This window comes from Rhinopithecus bieti, unplaced genomic scaffold (genome assembly GCF_001698545.2).
Source record: "Rhinopithecus bieti isolate Rb0 unplaced genomic scaffold, ASM169854v2 scaffold_21649, whole genome shotgun sequence".
In the NCBI taxonomy this organism is placed as follows: Eukaryota; Metazoa; Chordata; class Mammalia; order Primates; family Cercopithecidae; genus Rhinopithecus; species Rhinopithecus bieti.
Window position 1 is genome coordinate 5253508 of NW_016811584.1, and position 11169 is coordinate 5264676.

Genomic DNA, 11169 nt, shown 5'->3' on the forward strand with positions numbered 1-11169 from the left:
GACCAAAATTACTTTTAGAAAATGTAATTTTGTATAAAATAGGAAAAGTAAATTATATCATTAAAATATGAAAAGGATCTTCTTCTAATAAGATCTGTCCTCTACAGGGCATCCATGCTTTGAACTTTAGGAACAGCATTAAACTGAAGCACAAGGTTTTTTTTTCTGGAATAAAATTTTTTTTTTGCCTTTTTTGGGAAAAAAAAAAAAAAAAAAAAAGGCTGTCATTGAACTTATTATTAGGTTTCAAAATGTGACCAAAGGCAATAATAGACTGATTTATTTTAATGCTACACTGCTCTTAATGGCATTTGCTTAAAAATGGGCCAGCCTTTGAAACACCCTGACACCACACACTGGCATCTACAATGTTGAGGCTACTGATTCAGTTTCATTTCCCAAGATGTCTTTCTTTACTCCTTTGTCCAACCACCCATTCTTCTATCCATTCATCCATTCAACAAACATCAACATTTATTGCCAGGCCTTAAGGACAGACAAGCGGCAAGAATAAAATGCTTCCTGCCTCCAACAGAACTTATTAAAGTTTGGCTGAGAAGACAACCACTTCCCCAACTTAAAATAGAACAAGTGGGTGGACAGTACTCAGTCCAGTTTAAAGAGACCATAATACCTAAGTTTTGGTCATTACTCTCCCCTCTAGCCTGGGCTTTATGTTTGGTTTAGCCATTTAACCACCATTATGTCTAACAGCATGTATGTGCCACTGCTGATTTTACCAACAGAGGCCAGTCTCACGGTAGGAAACATGGCTCCCAATGGTATCTTATAAACCAACATGATCGTCTATGCTAGATTTCAATCATCATTCTAAATTCTATATTGTGGGTTTGTATTTCTCAGTGCCAATACAAACCACAATAATATCTATTTTTTAAGAGATGGAGTCTCACTATATTGCCCAGGCTGGCCTTGAACTCCTAGGCTCAAGTGATCCTCCCACTTCAGCCTCCTAAGTAGCATATCTTAAAGTCCAGGGCCACACAGAGGAAGAAAGATGCTACACTTGGTAGATAATCAGAAGAAAAAAATCATTTAACAACCACCCCACCCCCCAAAAAACCCTCTCTCTCTGCAAAATGGAAGAGCCATCTAGAAAGAAACAGAATCATTCATACATATTTATTTTAAACCCAATAATTGACCACCTATTGCAGTACTGAAGTTCATGGCCTACATGGGATTTATTATACTGATTAGTCCACTTCTGTGTATATTTAACCTATCTCATAACTTTTTTTAAACAGTCGATACTAATAAATAGCTAAGTTAGTCTAAAATATATTGAATCTAAGACTACCCAAATTTTCCTCAAACACCCTAACTAGACCCCAGTTAAACTTCTTTTGGAGTTTCAGGGAGAAAAAAAAATAGAATGCTTTAGAAATCCTTGACTGAATTTTGTTACATTAGCTCAGTAGAAGCATTACAGCCACCAAAACCACTCTTACCAGTCAGTTCTCCATAGCAAGAGATGGCTGCCTGTCCCAGGAACGGCCACTCATGTCTTCTTAGGATACTTCAGGAACAAAGAGGAGAAAAATAATCTTGGAAATTCTGTAGACTGTTTTGACTTTTAACCCATTCATTCAATCCATAAAATGAACAAAGTGCTATAATGTTACAGTGGAAAGAGCATCTTTTCAGAGGAAAATAGCCGGAGTTTTAGTCAAGACTTTGTCACTAATTATCATTGTGCCTTTAAAGCTTATCACTTCACTTTTCTGGACCACATTTACTTATGACAAACATGAGGAAGTTGGACCAATGACCTAGTAGCGCTTGTTTCTGATTCTCACAGTCTGAAGTCAATGGATGTTTCCTGCAGGGGCAAAGCAATGCTTCCTCCACTTTTTCTGACTCCTTTCAAGTTCTCCTAGAGAATCCCTAAGATGATTCATAAAGAAAAGGAGGTGCTGCTGCCCAAGCACACATACTTTGTCACAGTGTGTGGTCAGGCACTAGTTGGCATTAATTTATTTGTTCACAGTTGTACATGAGACATTACTGGTAGAGAAGTTATGGTTGCCTGACTGTAGATGTGTAATTAATTCTGGAAAAGGATGCTATAAAATTACAACCCAAACAATCTCGGCAGGTGTCACTGTAGTCAGGAGAACATATCTTCACAAACACTCATTATTTATTTATCCTTAAGTAAGAGAAGGTCCCTACCAGCCAGCCTAAAAGTGCTGAGCTCTGTTTCCCATCACAAGGCCAAGAATTAGCAACTTTGTAAGATCAAAAGGGGGTTTTATGTATGCTCTGTCTCCATGCAGGTCTAAGTGGAGTCATGACAACTTGAGGCACCTTTGTAGATTTTTTTCAAGTTTATATGCAGAATGGCACTCCGTAGCATCAGTCAGAAGGCTACTCCCATGCCCCACTTTGTCTATGACCTCAGTTTTATCTACTTATATTTATGATTGTGGAGCTTAGGATTTCAGTGATAGAATACTTTGACACACTACAGTAAAAAAAATAACTCCAATAGAAGTACACAGACACACACACACACACACACACACACACACACGGCTGTAAAATTGGTAAAATATGAATAAACTCTGTGGATTGTACCAATGTTAATCTTCCAATTCTTACATGAGGCTATAGTTACTATAGTTAAGCAAGATGCTAACTATAGAGAGTTTGCATGAAGTGTGCGTGGGTCTTTTCTTTGCATTTTTGCAACTCCTGTGAATGTTGAATTATTTCAAAACACAAAGTTAAAAAAATGACAACCACCAAATAATTAAGAAACCTATACCTTTAAAGGCAAGATTTAAAAAGTAACCGGAAAAGTTCAGGAAATTGTGTAATGACATGGTTCATCATCAGTGAATACCTCTCCTTCAAAAAATATTTGTGTGATAATAAATATCCCTCAACAAAGGCATATAAGTCACCAATATTCACTCCCAGGAAATAAGGACTGTCTCTTTCAAAAAATATTTAGAGGACCTGAGATGACCCTTTCCCCCCAGGTTACACCAAGAGTTTTCATCACTGAAAACTCCTTTTTGCAATTCATAGTTTTGACAAATAAGATTTTAGTGATGTGTCTGTGTCTGCAGATACACCGCTCTGTACAGCTATATAATAACTATTACCTGGTTAACCTATGTCAGCCCATTTGAACTGATCTTTAAGGAACACAAAAACATATGTATACACACTGGTATGAACATCAAATCATTCTTAAAATATTTGATTTAGAAAAAAATGCAAGAGAGATGATCGTTAATATCCACAAAAGGTAACACAATCTCACAAATAGACAAGAAGGGAACAAAGAAAAACTAAAGGAAAAAAATGGGGGCAAAGACAGGCACAGGAAGACAAACTTCGCATGTTCTCACTCATTAGTGGGAGCTAAAAATCAGAACAATTGAACTCGTGAAGACAGAGAGTAGAAGGATGGTTAACAGAGGCTGGGAAGCATCGTAGGGAGGTGGGTGAATAGTTAGTGAGCACAAAAAATAGAAAGAATGAAGAATAACAGCTAGTGTTTGATAGCACAAGGTGATTGTAGTAAATAATTTAATTGTACGTTTTAAAATAAAAGAGTATAATTGGATTGTTTCTAACACAAAGGAAAATTGCTTAGGGGGATGGATACTCCATTTACTTTGGTGGGATTATTACTCATTGCATGCCTGTATCAAAATAGCTCATGTACTCCATTAATATGCATACCTACTATGTATCCTAAAAAATTAGAAATTAAAAAATGGGCAAAGATATGAAGAGGTATTTTATTTATTTTATTAGAGACAAGGTCTCAGTCTCTCACCCAGGCTGGAGTGCAGTAGCATGATCTCAGCTCACCGCAGCCTCCACCTCCTGGGCTCAAGCTATCCTCCCACCTTAGCCTTCTGAGTAGCTGGGATTACAAGCACGCATCACCATGCCCGGCTAATAGATATATATATACACACACACACACATATACATTTTTTTTTTTTTTAGTAGGGATGGGGTTTCACTATGTTGCCCAGACTGGTCTCAAACTCCTGGGCTCAAGCAATCTGCGTGACTCGGCCTCCCAAACTGCTGGGATTACAGGGGTGAGCCACCCTGCCCGGCCTGAAAAGGTATTTTTAAGGTGGAACAATATAAAGAGTCAATAAAAATGAAAAGATGCTCAAATTTAATAGAAGACAGAAAATGTTAAATAGAGAAAACAATGAGATGTCATTTAGACCTAATGCACTAATACAAATGAAAATAAGGGGAAACTCCTACTCTGGATTTAGGTAAATGGATATTCTGGTACATGGTGGATTAAAATATTACTTTTAAGGCTTTATGAAAGGTAATCTAGCAATATCTATAAAGATTTAAAAAGTACGTTTTCTTAAATCTAGTACTTTCATGCCTGACAATCTAACCCATTAAAAGTAGGTTATTAGTGAGACCTCATTTCTACCAAAAAAAAAAATGTAGCCAGGCATGGTGGCATGCACCTGTAGTCTCAGCTACTCAGGAGGCTGAGGTGGGAAGATAGCTTGAGCCTGGGAGGCGGAGGTTACCGCGAGCCAAGATTGCGCCACTGCTCTCCAGCTTGTGTGAGAGTGAGACTCTGTCTCAAAAAAAAAAAAAAAAATCATATGAGATTTTGTACAGTGATAAGACAAAACAAAACCACACAAAGGCTGGATCCCACCAGCAGAAAATAGTTTTAAAATTATGTTACAGCCATTGGACATAATGAATTAGATTTTTACAGTAGCCTGGAAGGGATTTCCTCAAAGAATTATTGAAAGATATAAGAATGAGTAAGACTCCATTTTTGTAAAACAATGACTGAAAAATCCCTCCAGATATGTATGTGTAAATACACATGTGTATTAACATATTAGCAGGCTGACAAATACGGAAGTATAATCACAGGTCAGAACGTCCCAAATTCTGCATCCTGGCACAAGTATAAGATAAAAACTTTTATCTAACACTGAGGTGGAAAGATAAAGGTTGTTCATCACCAGAAATGATGAGCCAAAGGATACTGACACCTAAAAAGCAGTATTTGAGCAAAGGAGCTGGGGAGTTCGAAAGGAAGTTGTTGCCTAAGGAGGATTCTGGGAGCACTCCAGGAAGAGGGAGGATAGAGCATGGTGGATGAGGCGGGTCACGTGAATGGGAATGGGATAGTACCCAGTGAAAACATGGCAACAAAAGGACCCAAATTTCAGAAATATACATATATACATGTACATAGATGAATACATATGTGTATTCTTGAATTTCATGGTCATATTTATGCATTTTTGGTGAAACTGTGTTTTTAAAACTTACTTTATGTCTTAAAAAATAACACTTAAGACTGGGCGTGGTGCCTCACGCCTGTAATCCCAGCACTTTGGGAGGCTGAGGCAGGCGGATCACGAGGCCAAGAGATGGAGATCATCCTGGCTAACATGGTAAAACACTGTCTCTACTAAAAACACAAAAAACAAACAAACAAACAAACAAACAAACAAACAAAACCGAATATTAGCTGGGCGTGGTGGCGGGCGCCTGTAGTCCCAGCTACTCCGGAGGCTGAGGCAGGAAAATGGCGTGAACCCCGGAGGCGGAGCTTGCAGTGAGCCGAGAGTGCGCCACTGCACTCCAGCCTGGGTGACAGAGGGAGACTCCATCTCAAAAACAAAACAAAACAAAACAAAACAAAACAAAAAACCCTTCAAAACGAGCCCAGGTAAATGATCTTCCAGTAATTTCTCCCTTGAATTTCTTGTTCCTGCTGCTGTTAAAATCAAGAGAGCACCGTATTTCTCCCTTTGCTCTTCTAAGATCCAGTGCTTATGATAAGAAAACCATAGTCCAACACACCCTATGTAAGTTATTCTGTATGTCTGAGCTTCAGACGTAAAGGAGCTCTTTCAGACTTCAGAGTTATGAGAGTTTCTGAATAGCCACCTGGCAAATCTGGGTAGATGTTGACTTTCCCAGCAGGCCATGATTTATTGCCAAAAGCACAATTTTTTTCTTTTGTTTTGACTTAGCATGCCAGAAGAACAACACAGGACTATAAGAATTAAACCTAATCCATTATAGCTAAGCTCTCTAAGGCATAAACGCGGTAAGGGCTGCAGCAAAACGAATTTATCAATCATGCAATGCAGGACCCCTTTAAGCTTAATTATTTAAAGAATGCAAAACAGGTGGACAGTTCTACCATTAAATTATCCTGTTTAAAGAAAATGCCAACTTGCTAAGCATTTCGAAGTGGACAGGCTATTTCAATAGAGTACATTGCTGAATGTGCGTGTGTGTAATAATAAAAGAGGCTGCCCTTTAAAAGCCCCACACCATGTATTTTACTAATTTAATTTTGTGTCAACTGTACTTTTTGGTTCACTCCAGTTGCAATTACTACTCTAGTTTAATTTCACATATATTTGCATTATTTCATTGAAACCCTTACCTCAGTAAAGAGTAAAAATAGGCCAGGCGCGGTGGCTCACGCCTGTAATCCCAGCACTTTGGGAGGCCGAGACGGGCAGATCACGAGGTCAGGAGATTGAGACCATCCTGGCTAACACGGTGAAACCCCGTCTCTACTAAAATACAAAAAAAAAAAAAAAAAAAAAAAAAAAAAAAAAAAATTTGCCAGGCGTGGTGGCGGGCGCCTATAGTCCCAGCTGCTTGGGAGGCTGAGGCAGGAGAATGGCGTGAACCCGGGAGGCGGAGCTTGCAGTGAGCCGAGAGCGCGCCACTGCACTCCAGCCTGGGCGACAGAGGGAGACTCCCTCTCAAAAATAAAAAGAAAAAAGAAAAAAAATAAAAGAGTAAAAATAGATACCTCCCATTAGACCCACCTCAAAAGAATATATGTGTGTGACAACATACACACACAACTAAGTGGGATGAAAGTGAGCTTTAGAGATGTGGGATAAAGGAAAAACCATTTGAAAAAAGTCTCAGAACACTTCTAGGAAGACTGTATTTACTTCCTCATCCAGCAAAGTGCTATTTCAAATGTGTTAAATAAGTAGGGAGTGTGTCAGTGTCTGTGTGTGTCTCTGTATTAAGAAGCATCCAGGAAAAAAGAGGGGAAAAAGTGAATATAAAAATTTAGAAATTAGAATATTTACTTTTAGTTAAGAAAATTTCTAGAAAGCTTTATTTTGGTATACAAAATGTAACACAGTCATCTCAACAATCGTGTCTAGTCATTCAGCAATCAGCCGCCACTGACAACCTACACCTATCCTTCCTTTCAATAATGGTCTTCCAACAGACCTCGAAAGGCTTCTATATGGGTCACTTTTCTTACTATATCTATATTTTTTTCCAACCCTAATCCTATAGGTTCTGAATGATATTGAGTTTCTGGTAAACTTTAAAATGTTTTTCTTAGATCCAGCTGTACTGAGTATACAGCAAATTTAGAATCACCACCCCACAGTCCCTCCCCTGACAAATCATACTATTTAATACGGTGGTGATGAGAACAACGTATGTGACTACCTTTGCTTTTTAAAAAGGCAGAAACTGGAGGCCGGGCGCGGTGGCTCAAGCCTGTAATCCCAGCACTTTGGGAGGCCGAGACGGGTGGATCACGAGGTCAGTAGATCGAGACCATCCTGGCTAACACGGTGAAACCCCGTCTCTACTAAAAAATACAAAAAACTAGCCGGGCGACGTGGCGGGTGCCTGTAGTCCTAGCTACTCCGGAGGCTGAGGCAGGAGAATGGTGTGAACCTGGGAGGCGGAGCTTGCGGTGAGCTGAGATCCGGCCACTGCACTCACGCCTGGGAGATAGCAAGACTCCGTCTCAAAAAAAAAAAAAAAAAAATGCAGAATCCTATAGAATCTATATGTGAGATCCACTCATTGTTTCTATAAAAGATCATTCTGATATTGTCATGAGAATGTGTGAAAAATCTATAGGCTTACAAAACATGGAAACTCAAGATATTGGCTGGTAAGGGCATGGTAGGAGCAATGTATTCTTAGAAGAGAGGCTGCATCATTTCTGCAGACAAATTTGAAATTTTCTGTGTGCAATTTAGAATGTAATCTCTTACTAGATTAAATTTTACAGTTTGGGAAGGTGAGGAGGCTAGTAAGAGCAAACTGCATGAGACAAGAGTATAGATATCCAACAAACACTGAGGCAACCAACCTGAGCCAGTTAGTACTTGACGGCAACGCTTTTATTAGAAACGCTTTACTTATGACCTATTACCAGCGGTTCCTCTGCTATTGAGATACATTTAAATCTGTCATTTTAAATGTGTTTACACTTAATGTGTGTACAAGAACTGCTGATAAAGGCAAGCGTGACATGTCATACTGATGACGTGTTAAGCGGAGGAAATTTCCACCGCCACAAGCAACACTTTAACCTGATGAAACATTTTAATCACATTTTTATTGAAGAAGATTACTAAAAGATGCAGACTTTCAGAACTTGACAAATTTTCTTGATCCTTCGCCAAATCAGACGTAGGCAAAGTATGCTCTGAAATCACCTCCCCACAAATTGTAAATTCATTTTCTGAAATTAGATATTGACATTTAAGTATCATATAAAAGTCAAACTTTTCTAGGATGGCTGAGAAGTTGAAAATCCTAAATGCCTACATGATGAGAAAAGAAGTTAAGGCAAAGGCCAATATGGTGAGTAATTTTAACATTACACTTAGCATTTAGCCCCTATTCTGCATTAGTCCCATGTTAAGAACCAACTCATTCTTTATATCCAACATATGTATTTTCAATATTTGCTAAGAAATAATCCTCTTTTCAAAACATTGGTTATTATTTTTTACAAAACTTGGTTTCTCAACAGTATAATTCTGTGTTTGCAGACTACAAAAGTATAGCTCTGAGAATATGAAAGAATATAATCACTAGGACAGGCAATTGATTTCTGTGTGGGCAAAAATTTTAGACCTTTTTTTTAGGTGAATGACATCAGACAGCCATTTAGCGCTAAGTTTCCATGACTACCTGTAAAATTGAGATATCATTCATTCATTCATCTGATAAATATCAAGAAAACATCCACAATATTTCAAGTACAGAGACATGTGACAGAGAACACACTGGTTTTGCCTTTAAGGACATTTATAGTCCATTTGCTTTCTATCCACTTCGACTCAGACATAAAGAATATTTATCAAATATACTGGAAGTCCCAGAATAAGGGTACTCTAAACACATCATTCAAATTTCAAAACAGAACCTAAAAAACAAATGCCAAAACATTTGCCCAACGTATTCAGGTCTTACGAACCTAGTGATTAACATATTTTTAATACGTTATTTCAGCTATACTATAGCTAAATGGTAAAACATAACGAAACAAACTACTTGGTTTATTTAGTTTATTATAAAGCCACACTTAGTAGTATTCCAACTCAGTGCTCTTCAGCAAGTATGTGCACACCTATATTATGTCTAGGCACTGTAATAGTGGCTAGGGATATGATGACATGATGACCTGTTAGAACCCTGTGACCTTGAGAAGCTTATGGTCCAGAAAGACAGACAAATGTGTCATTCACTATGCGATATTCCTCTCAATCTCTTCCTCTCACCATCTTTCTTACATTCCTACCCCTGATTTGGTCCAGGCAATCCACCCATCTTCCAGAGCCAAGAATGTTGTTGAGCCAATAGTAGAAATCTCATTCCCTCTGCAAAGGATTTGTTTAGCAAAGTTGTGTGACCCAGTTTCAGCCAACAAGGAAAGTGAGGGAAAAACGGTCCAATAGGGCTTTTGAAAAAGACATGGAACCAATCCAAATGCCCATCGATGATGAACTGGATAAAGAAAATGTGGTACATATACACCATGAACTACACAGCCATAAAAAGGAATGAGATCATGTCATTTGCAGGGACATGGATGAAACTGGAAGCCATCATCCTCAGCAAACTAACACAGGAACAGAAAACCAAACACCACATGTTCTCACTCATAAGTGGGAGTTGAACAATGAGAACACATGGACACAGGGAGGGGAACAACACACACTGGGGCCTGTTGGGGGTGGAGGGGTGTGGGGAGGGAGCAAACCACCATGGCACATATATACCTATGTAACAAACCTGCACATTCTGCGCAGGTAATCCAGAACCTAAAATAAAAAATAAAGTGTCAATCCAAAAAAAACCAAAACCAAAAACAAAAACCAAAAAAAAGTTTCTTCACTCTTTCCAAAAAGAGGTAAAAGATAAACCCCACTGAATGTAGAATTTGGCATATGATAAATACGCTATCCTTAAATCATTGGGGAGAAGATGGAGTTTTGATAGGAACTGTTGGGACAAGTGGATAGTCACATGAAGAAAGGTAAAATCAGATCCATTCCTTAGACTTTAAACCAGGATAAATTCCAAATGGATCAACTATTTAACTATGAAAACTAAAATTAAGGACTAGAAAAAAAAAAAAACATGGTAATATGTCATCTCAATAATCTAGGAACGGGGAAAACTTTTCTAACAATGATTTAAAATCTCAAAGTAATAAAGAAAAACATGGATACCTGTGATTACATAAAAGATTCCAGAAACAAACTGGGAGAACATATTTGTAAGCTTTACTAGAGATAAAATCCCCAATATACAAAGGGCTTCAAAATCAGAAGAAAAAGAGCCAACAATCACACTGAAAAATGAGTGAGAAATATGAACTGATTAGCTCATAAATCAATGCAAATGGGTCTTATACATCAGAAAACACACTGGACTGTGCTTTTAATAAGACAAATGCAATCTAAAACAATACTGAGATACCATCCCTCACCTATCTGACAGAAAAATCTTAAAGTTCAACAATATAGTATGTTGACCAGACTTAGGGAACTAGGAATTCTCATATAGTTGTGGTATAAATACAAAGTGATGTACGCAAACCCTATGGATGGATGTTCATCAATACCTAGCAAAATTACGTATGTATTTATCCTTTGACACAGAATTCCACTTCTGGGAGTCTATCCAAAAGACACACTGGCAAAGATAAAATATATGTTTGCACAAAGCAATTCACTACAGCATTATTTATAATAACAAGGTATTGAAAATAAAAATGTTTATAAATAGGAGATGGAGTGAGAAAAAAACATGGTACATCCCCATGATGGAGTACCATAAAACCGTAAAAAAAAAAAAAAAAAAAAA

General features: G+C 38.0%; 1 protein-coding gene and 1 long non-coding RNA gene across 8 annotated transcripts in view; one reads left to right on the plus strand and one right to left on the minus strand.

The window, feature by feature from the left end:
* The window catches only part of FHIT (fragile histidine triad diadenosine triphosphatase), a 1104604-nt gene that overhangs the window by 469120 nt on the left and 624315 nt on the right, over positions 1–11169 (minus strand). The gene's annotated exons all lie outside the window — the stretch shown is intronic.
* LOC108543624 (uncharacterized) overlaps positions 1–11169 on the plus strand; it is a 23576-nt gene that overhangs the window by 1604 nt on the left and 10803 nt on the right. Inside the window, exon 3 of one of the 2 annotated variants that reach the window (XR_001889625.1) lies at positions 8586–8655. The exons of the other annotated variant lie outside the window; for it this stretch is intronic. This is a non-coding gene — a long non-coding RNA (uncharacterized LOC108543624). The remainder of the gene's footprint in view (positions 1–8585; positions 8656–11169) is intronic. 2 annotated transcript variants of the gene reach the window in all.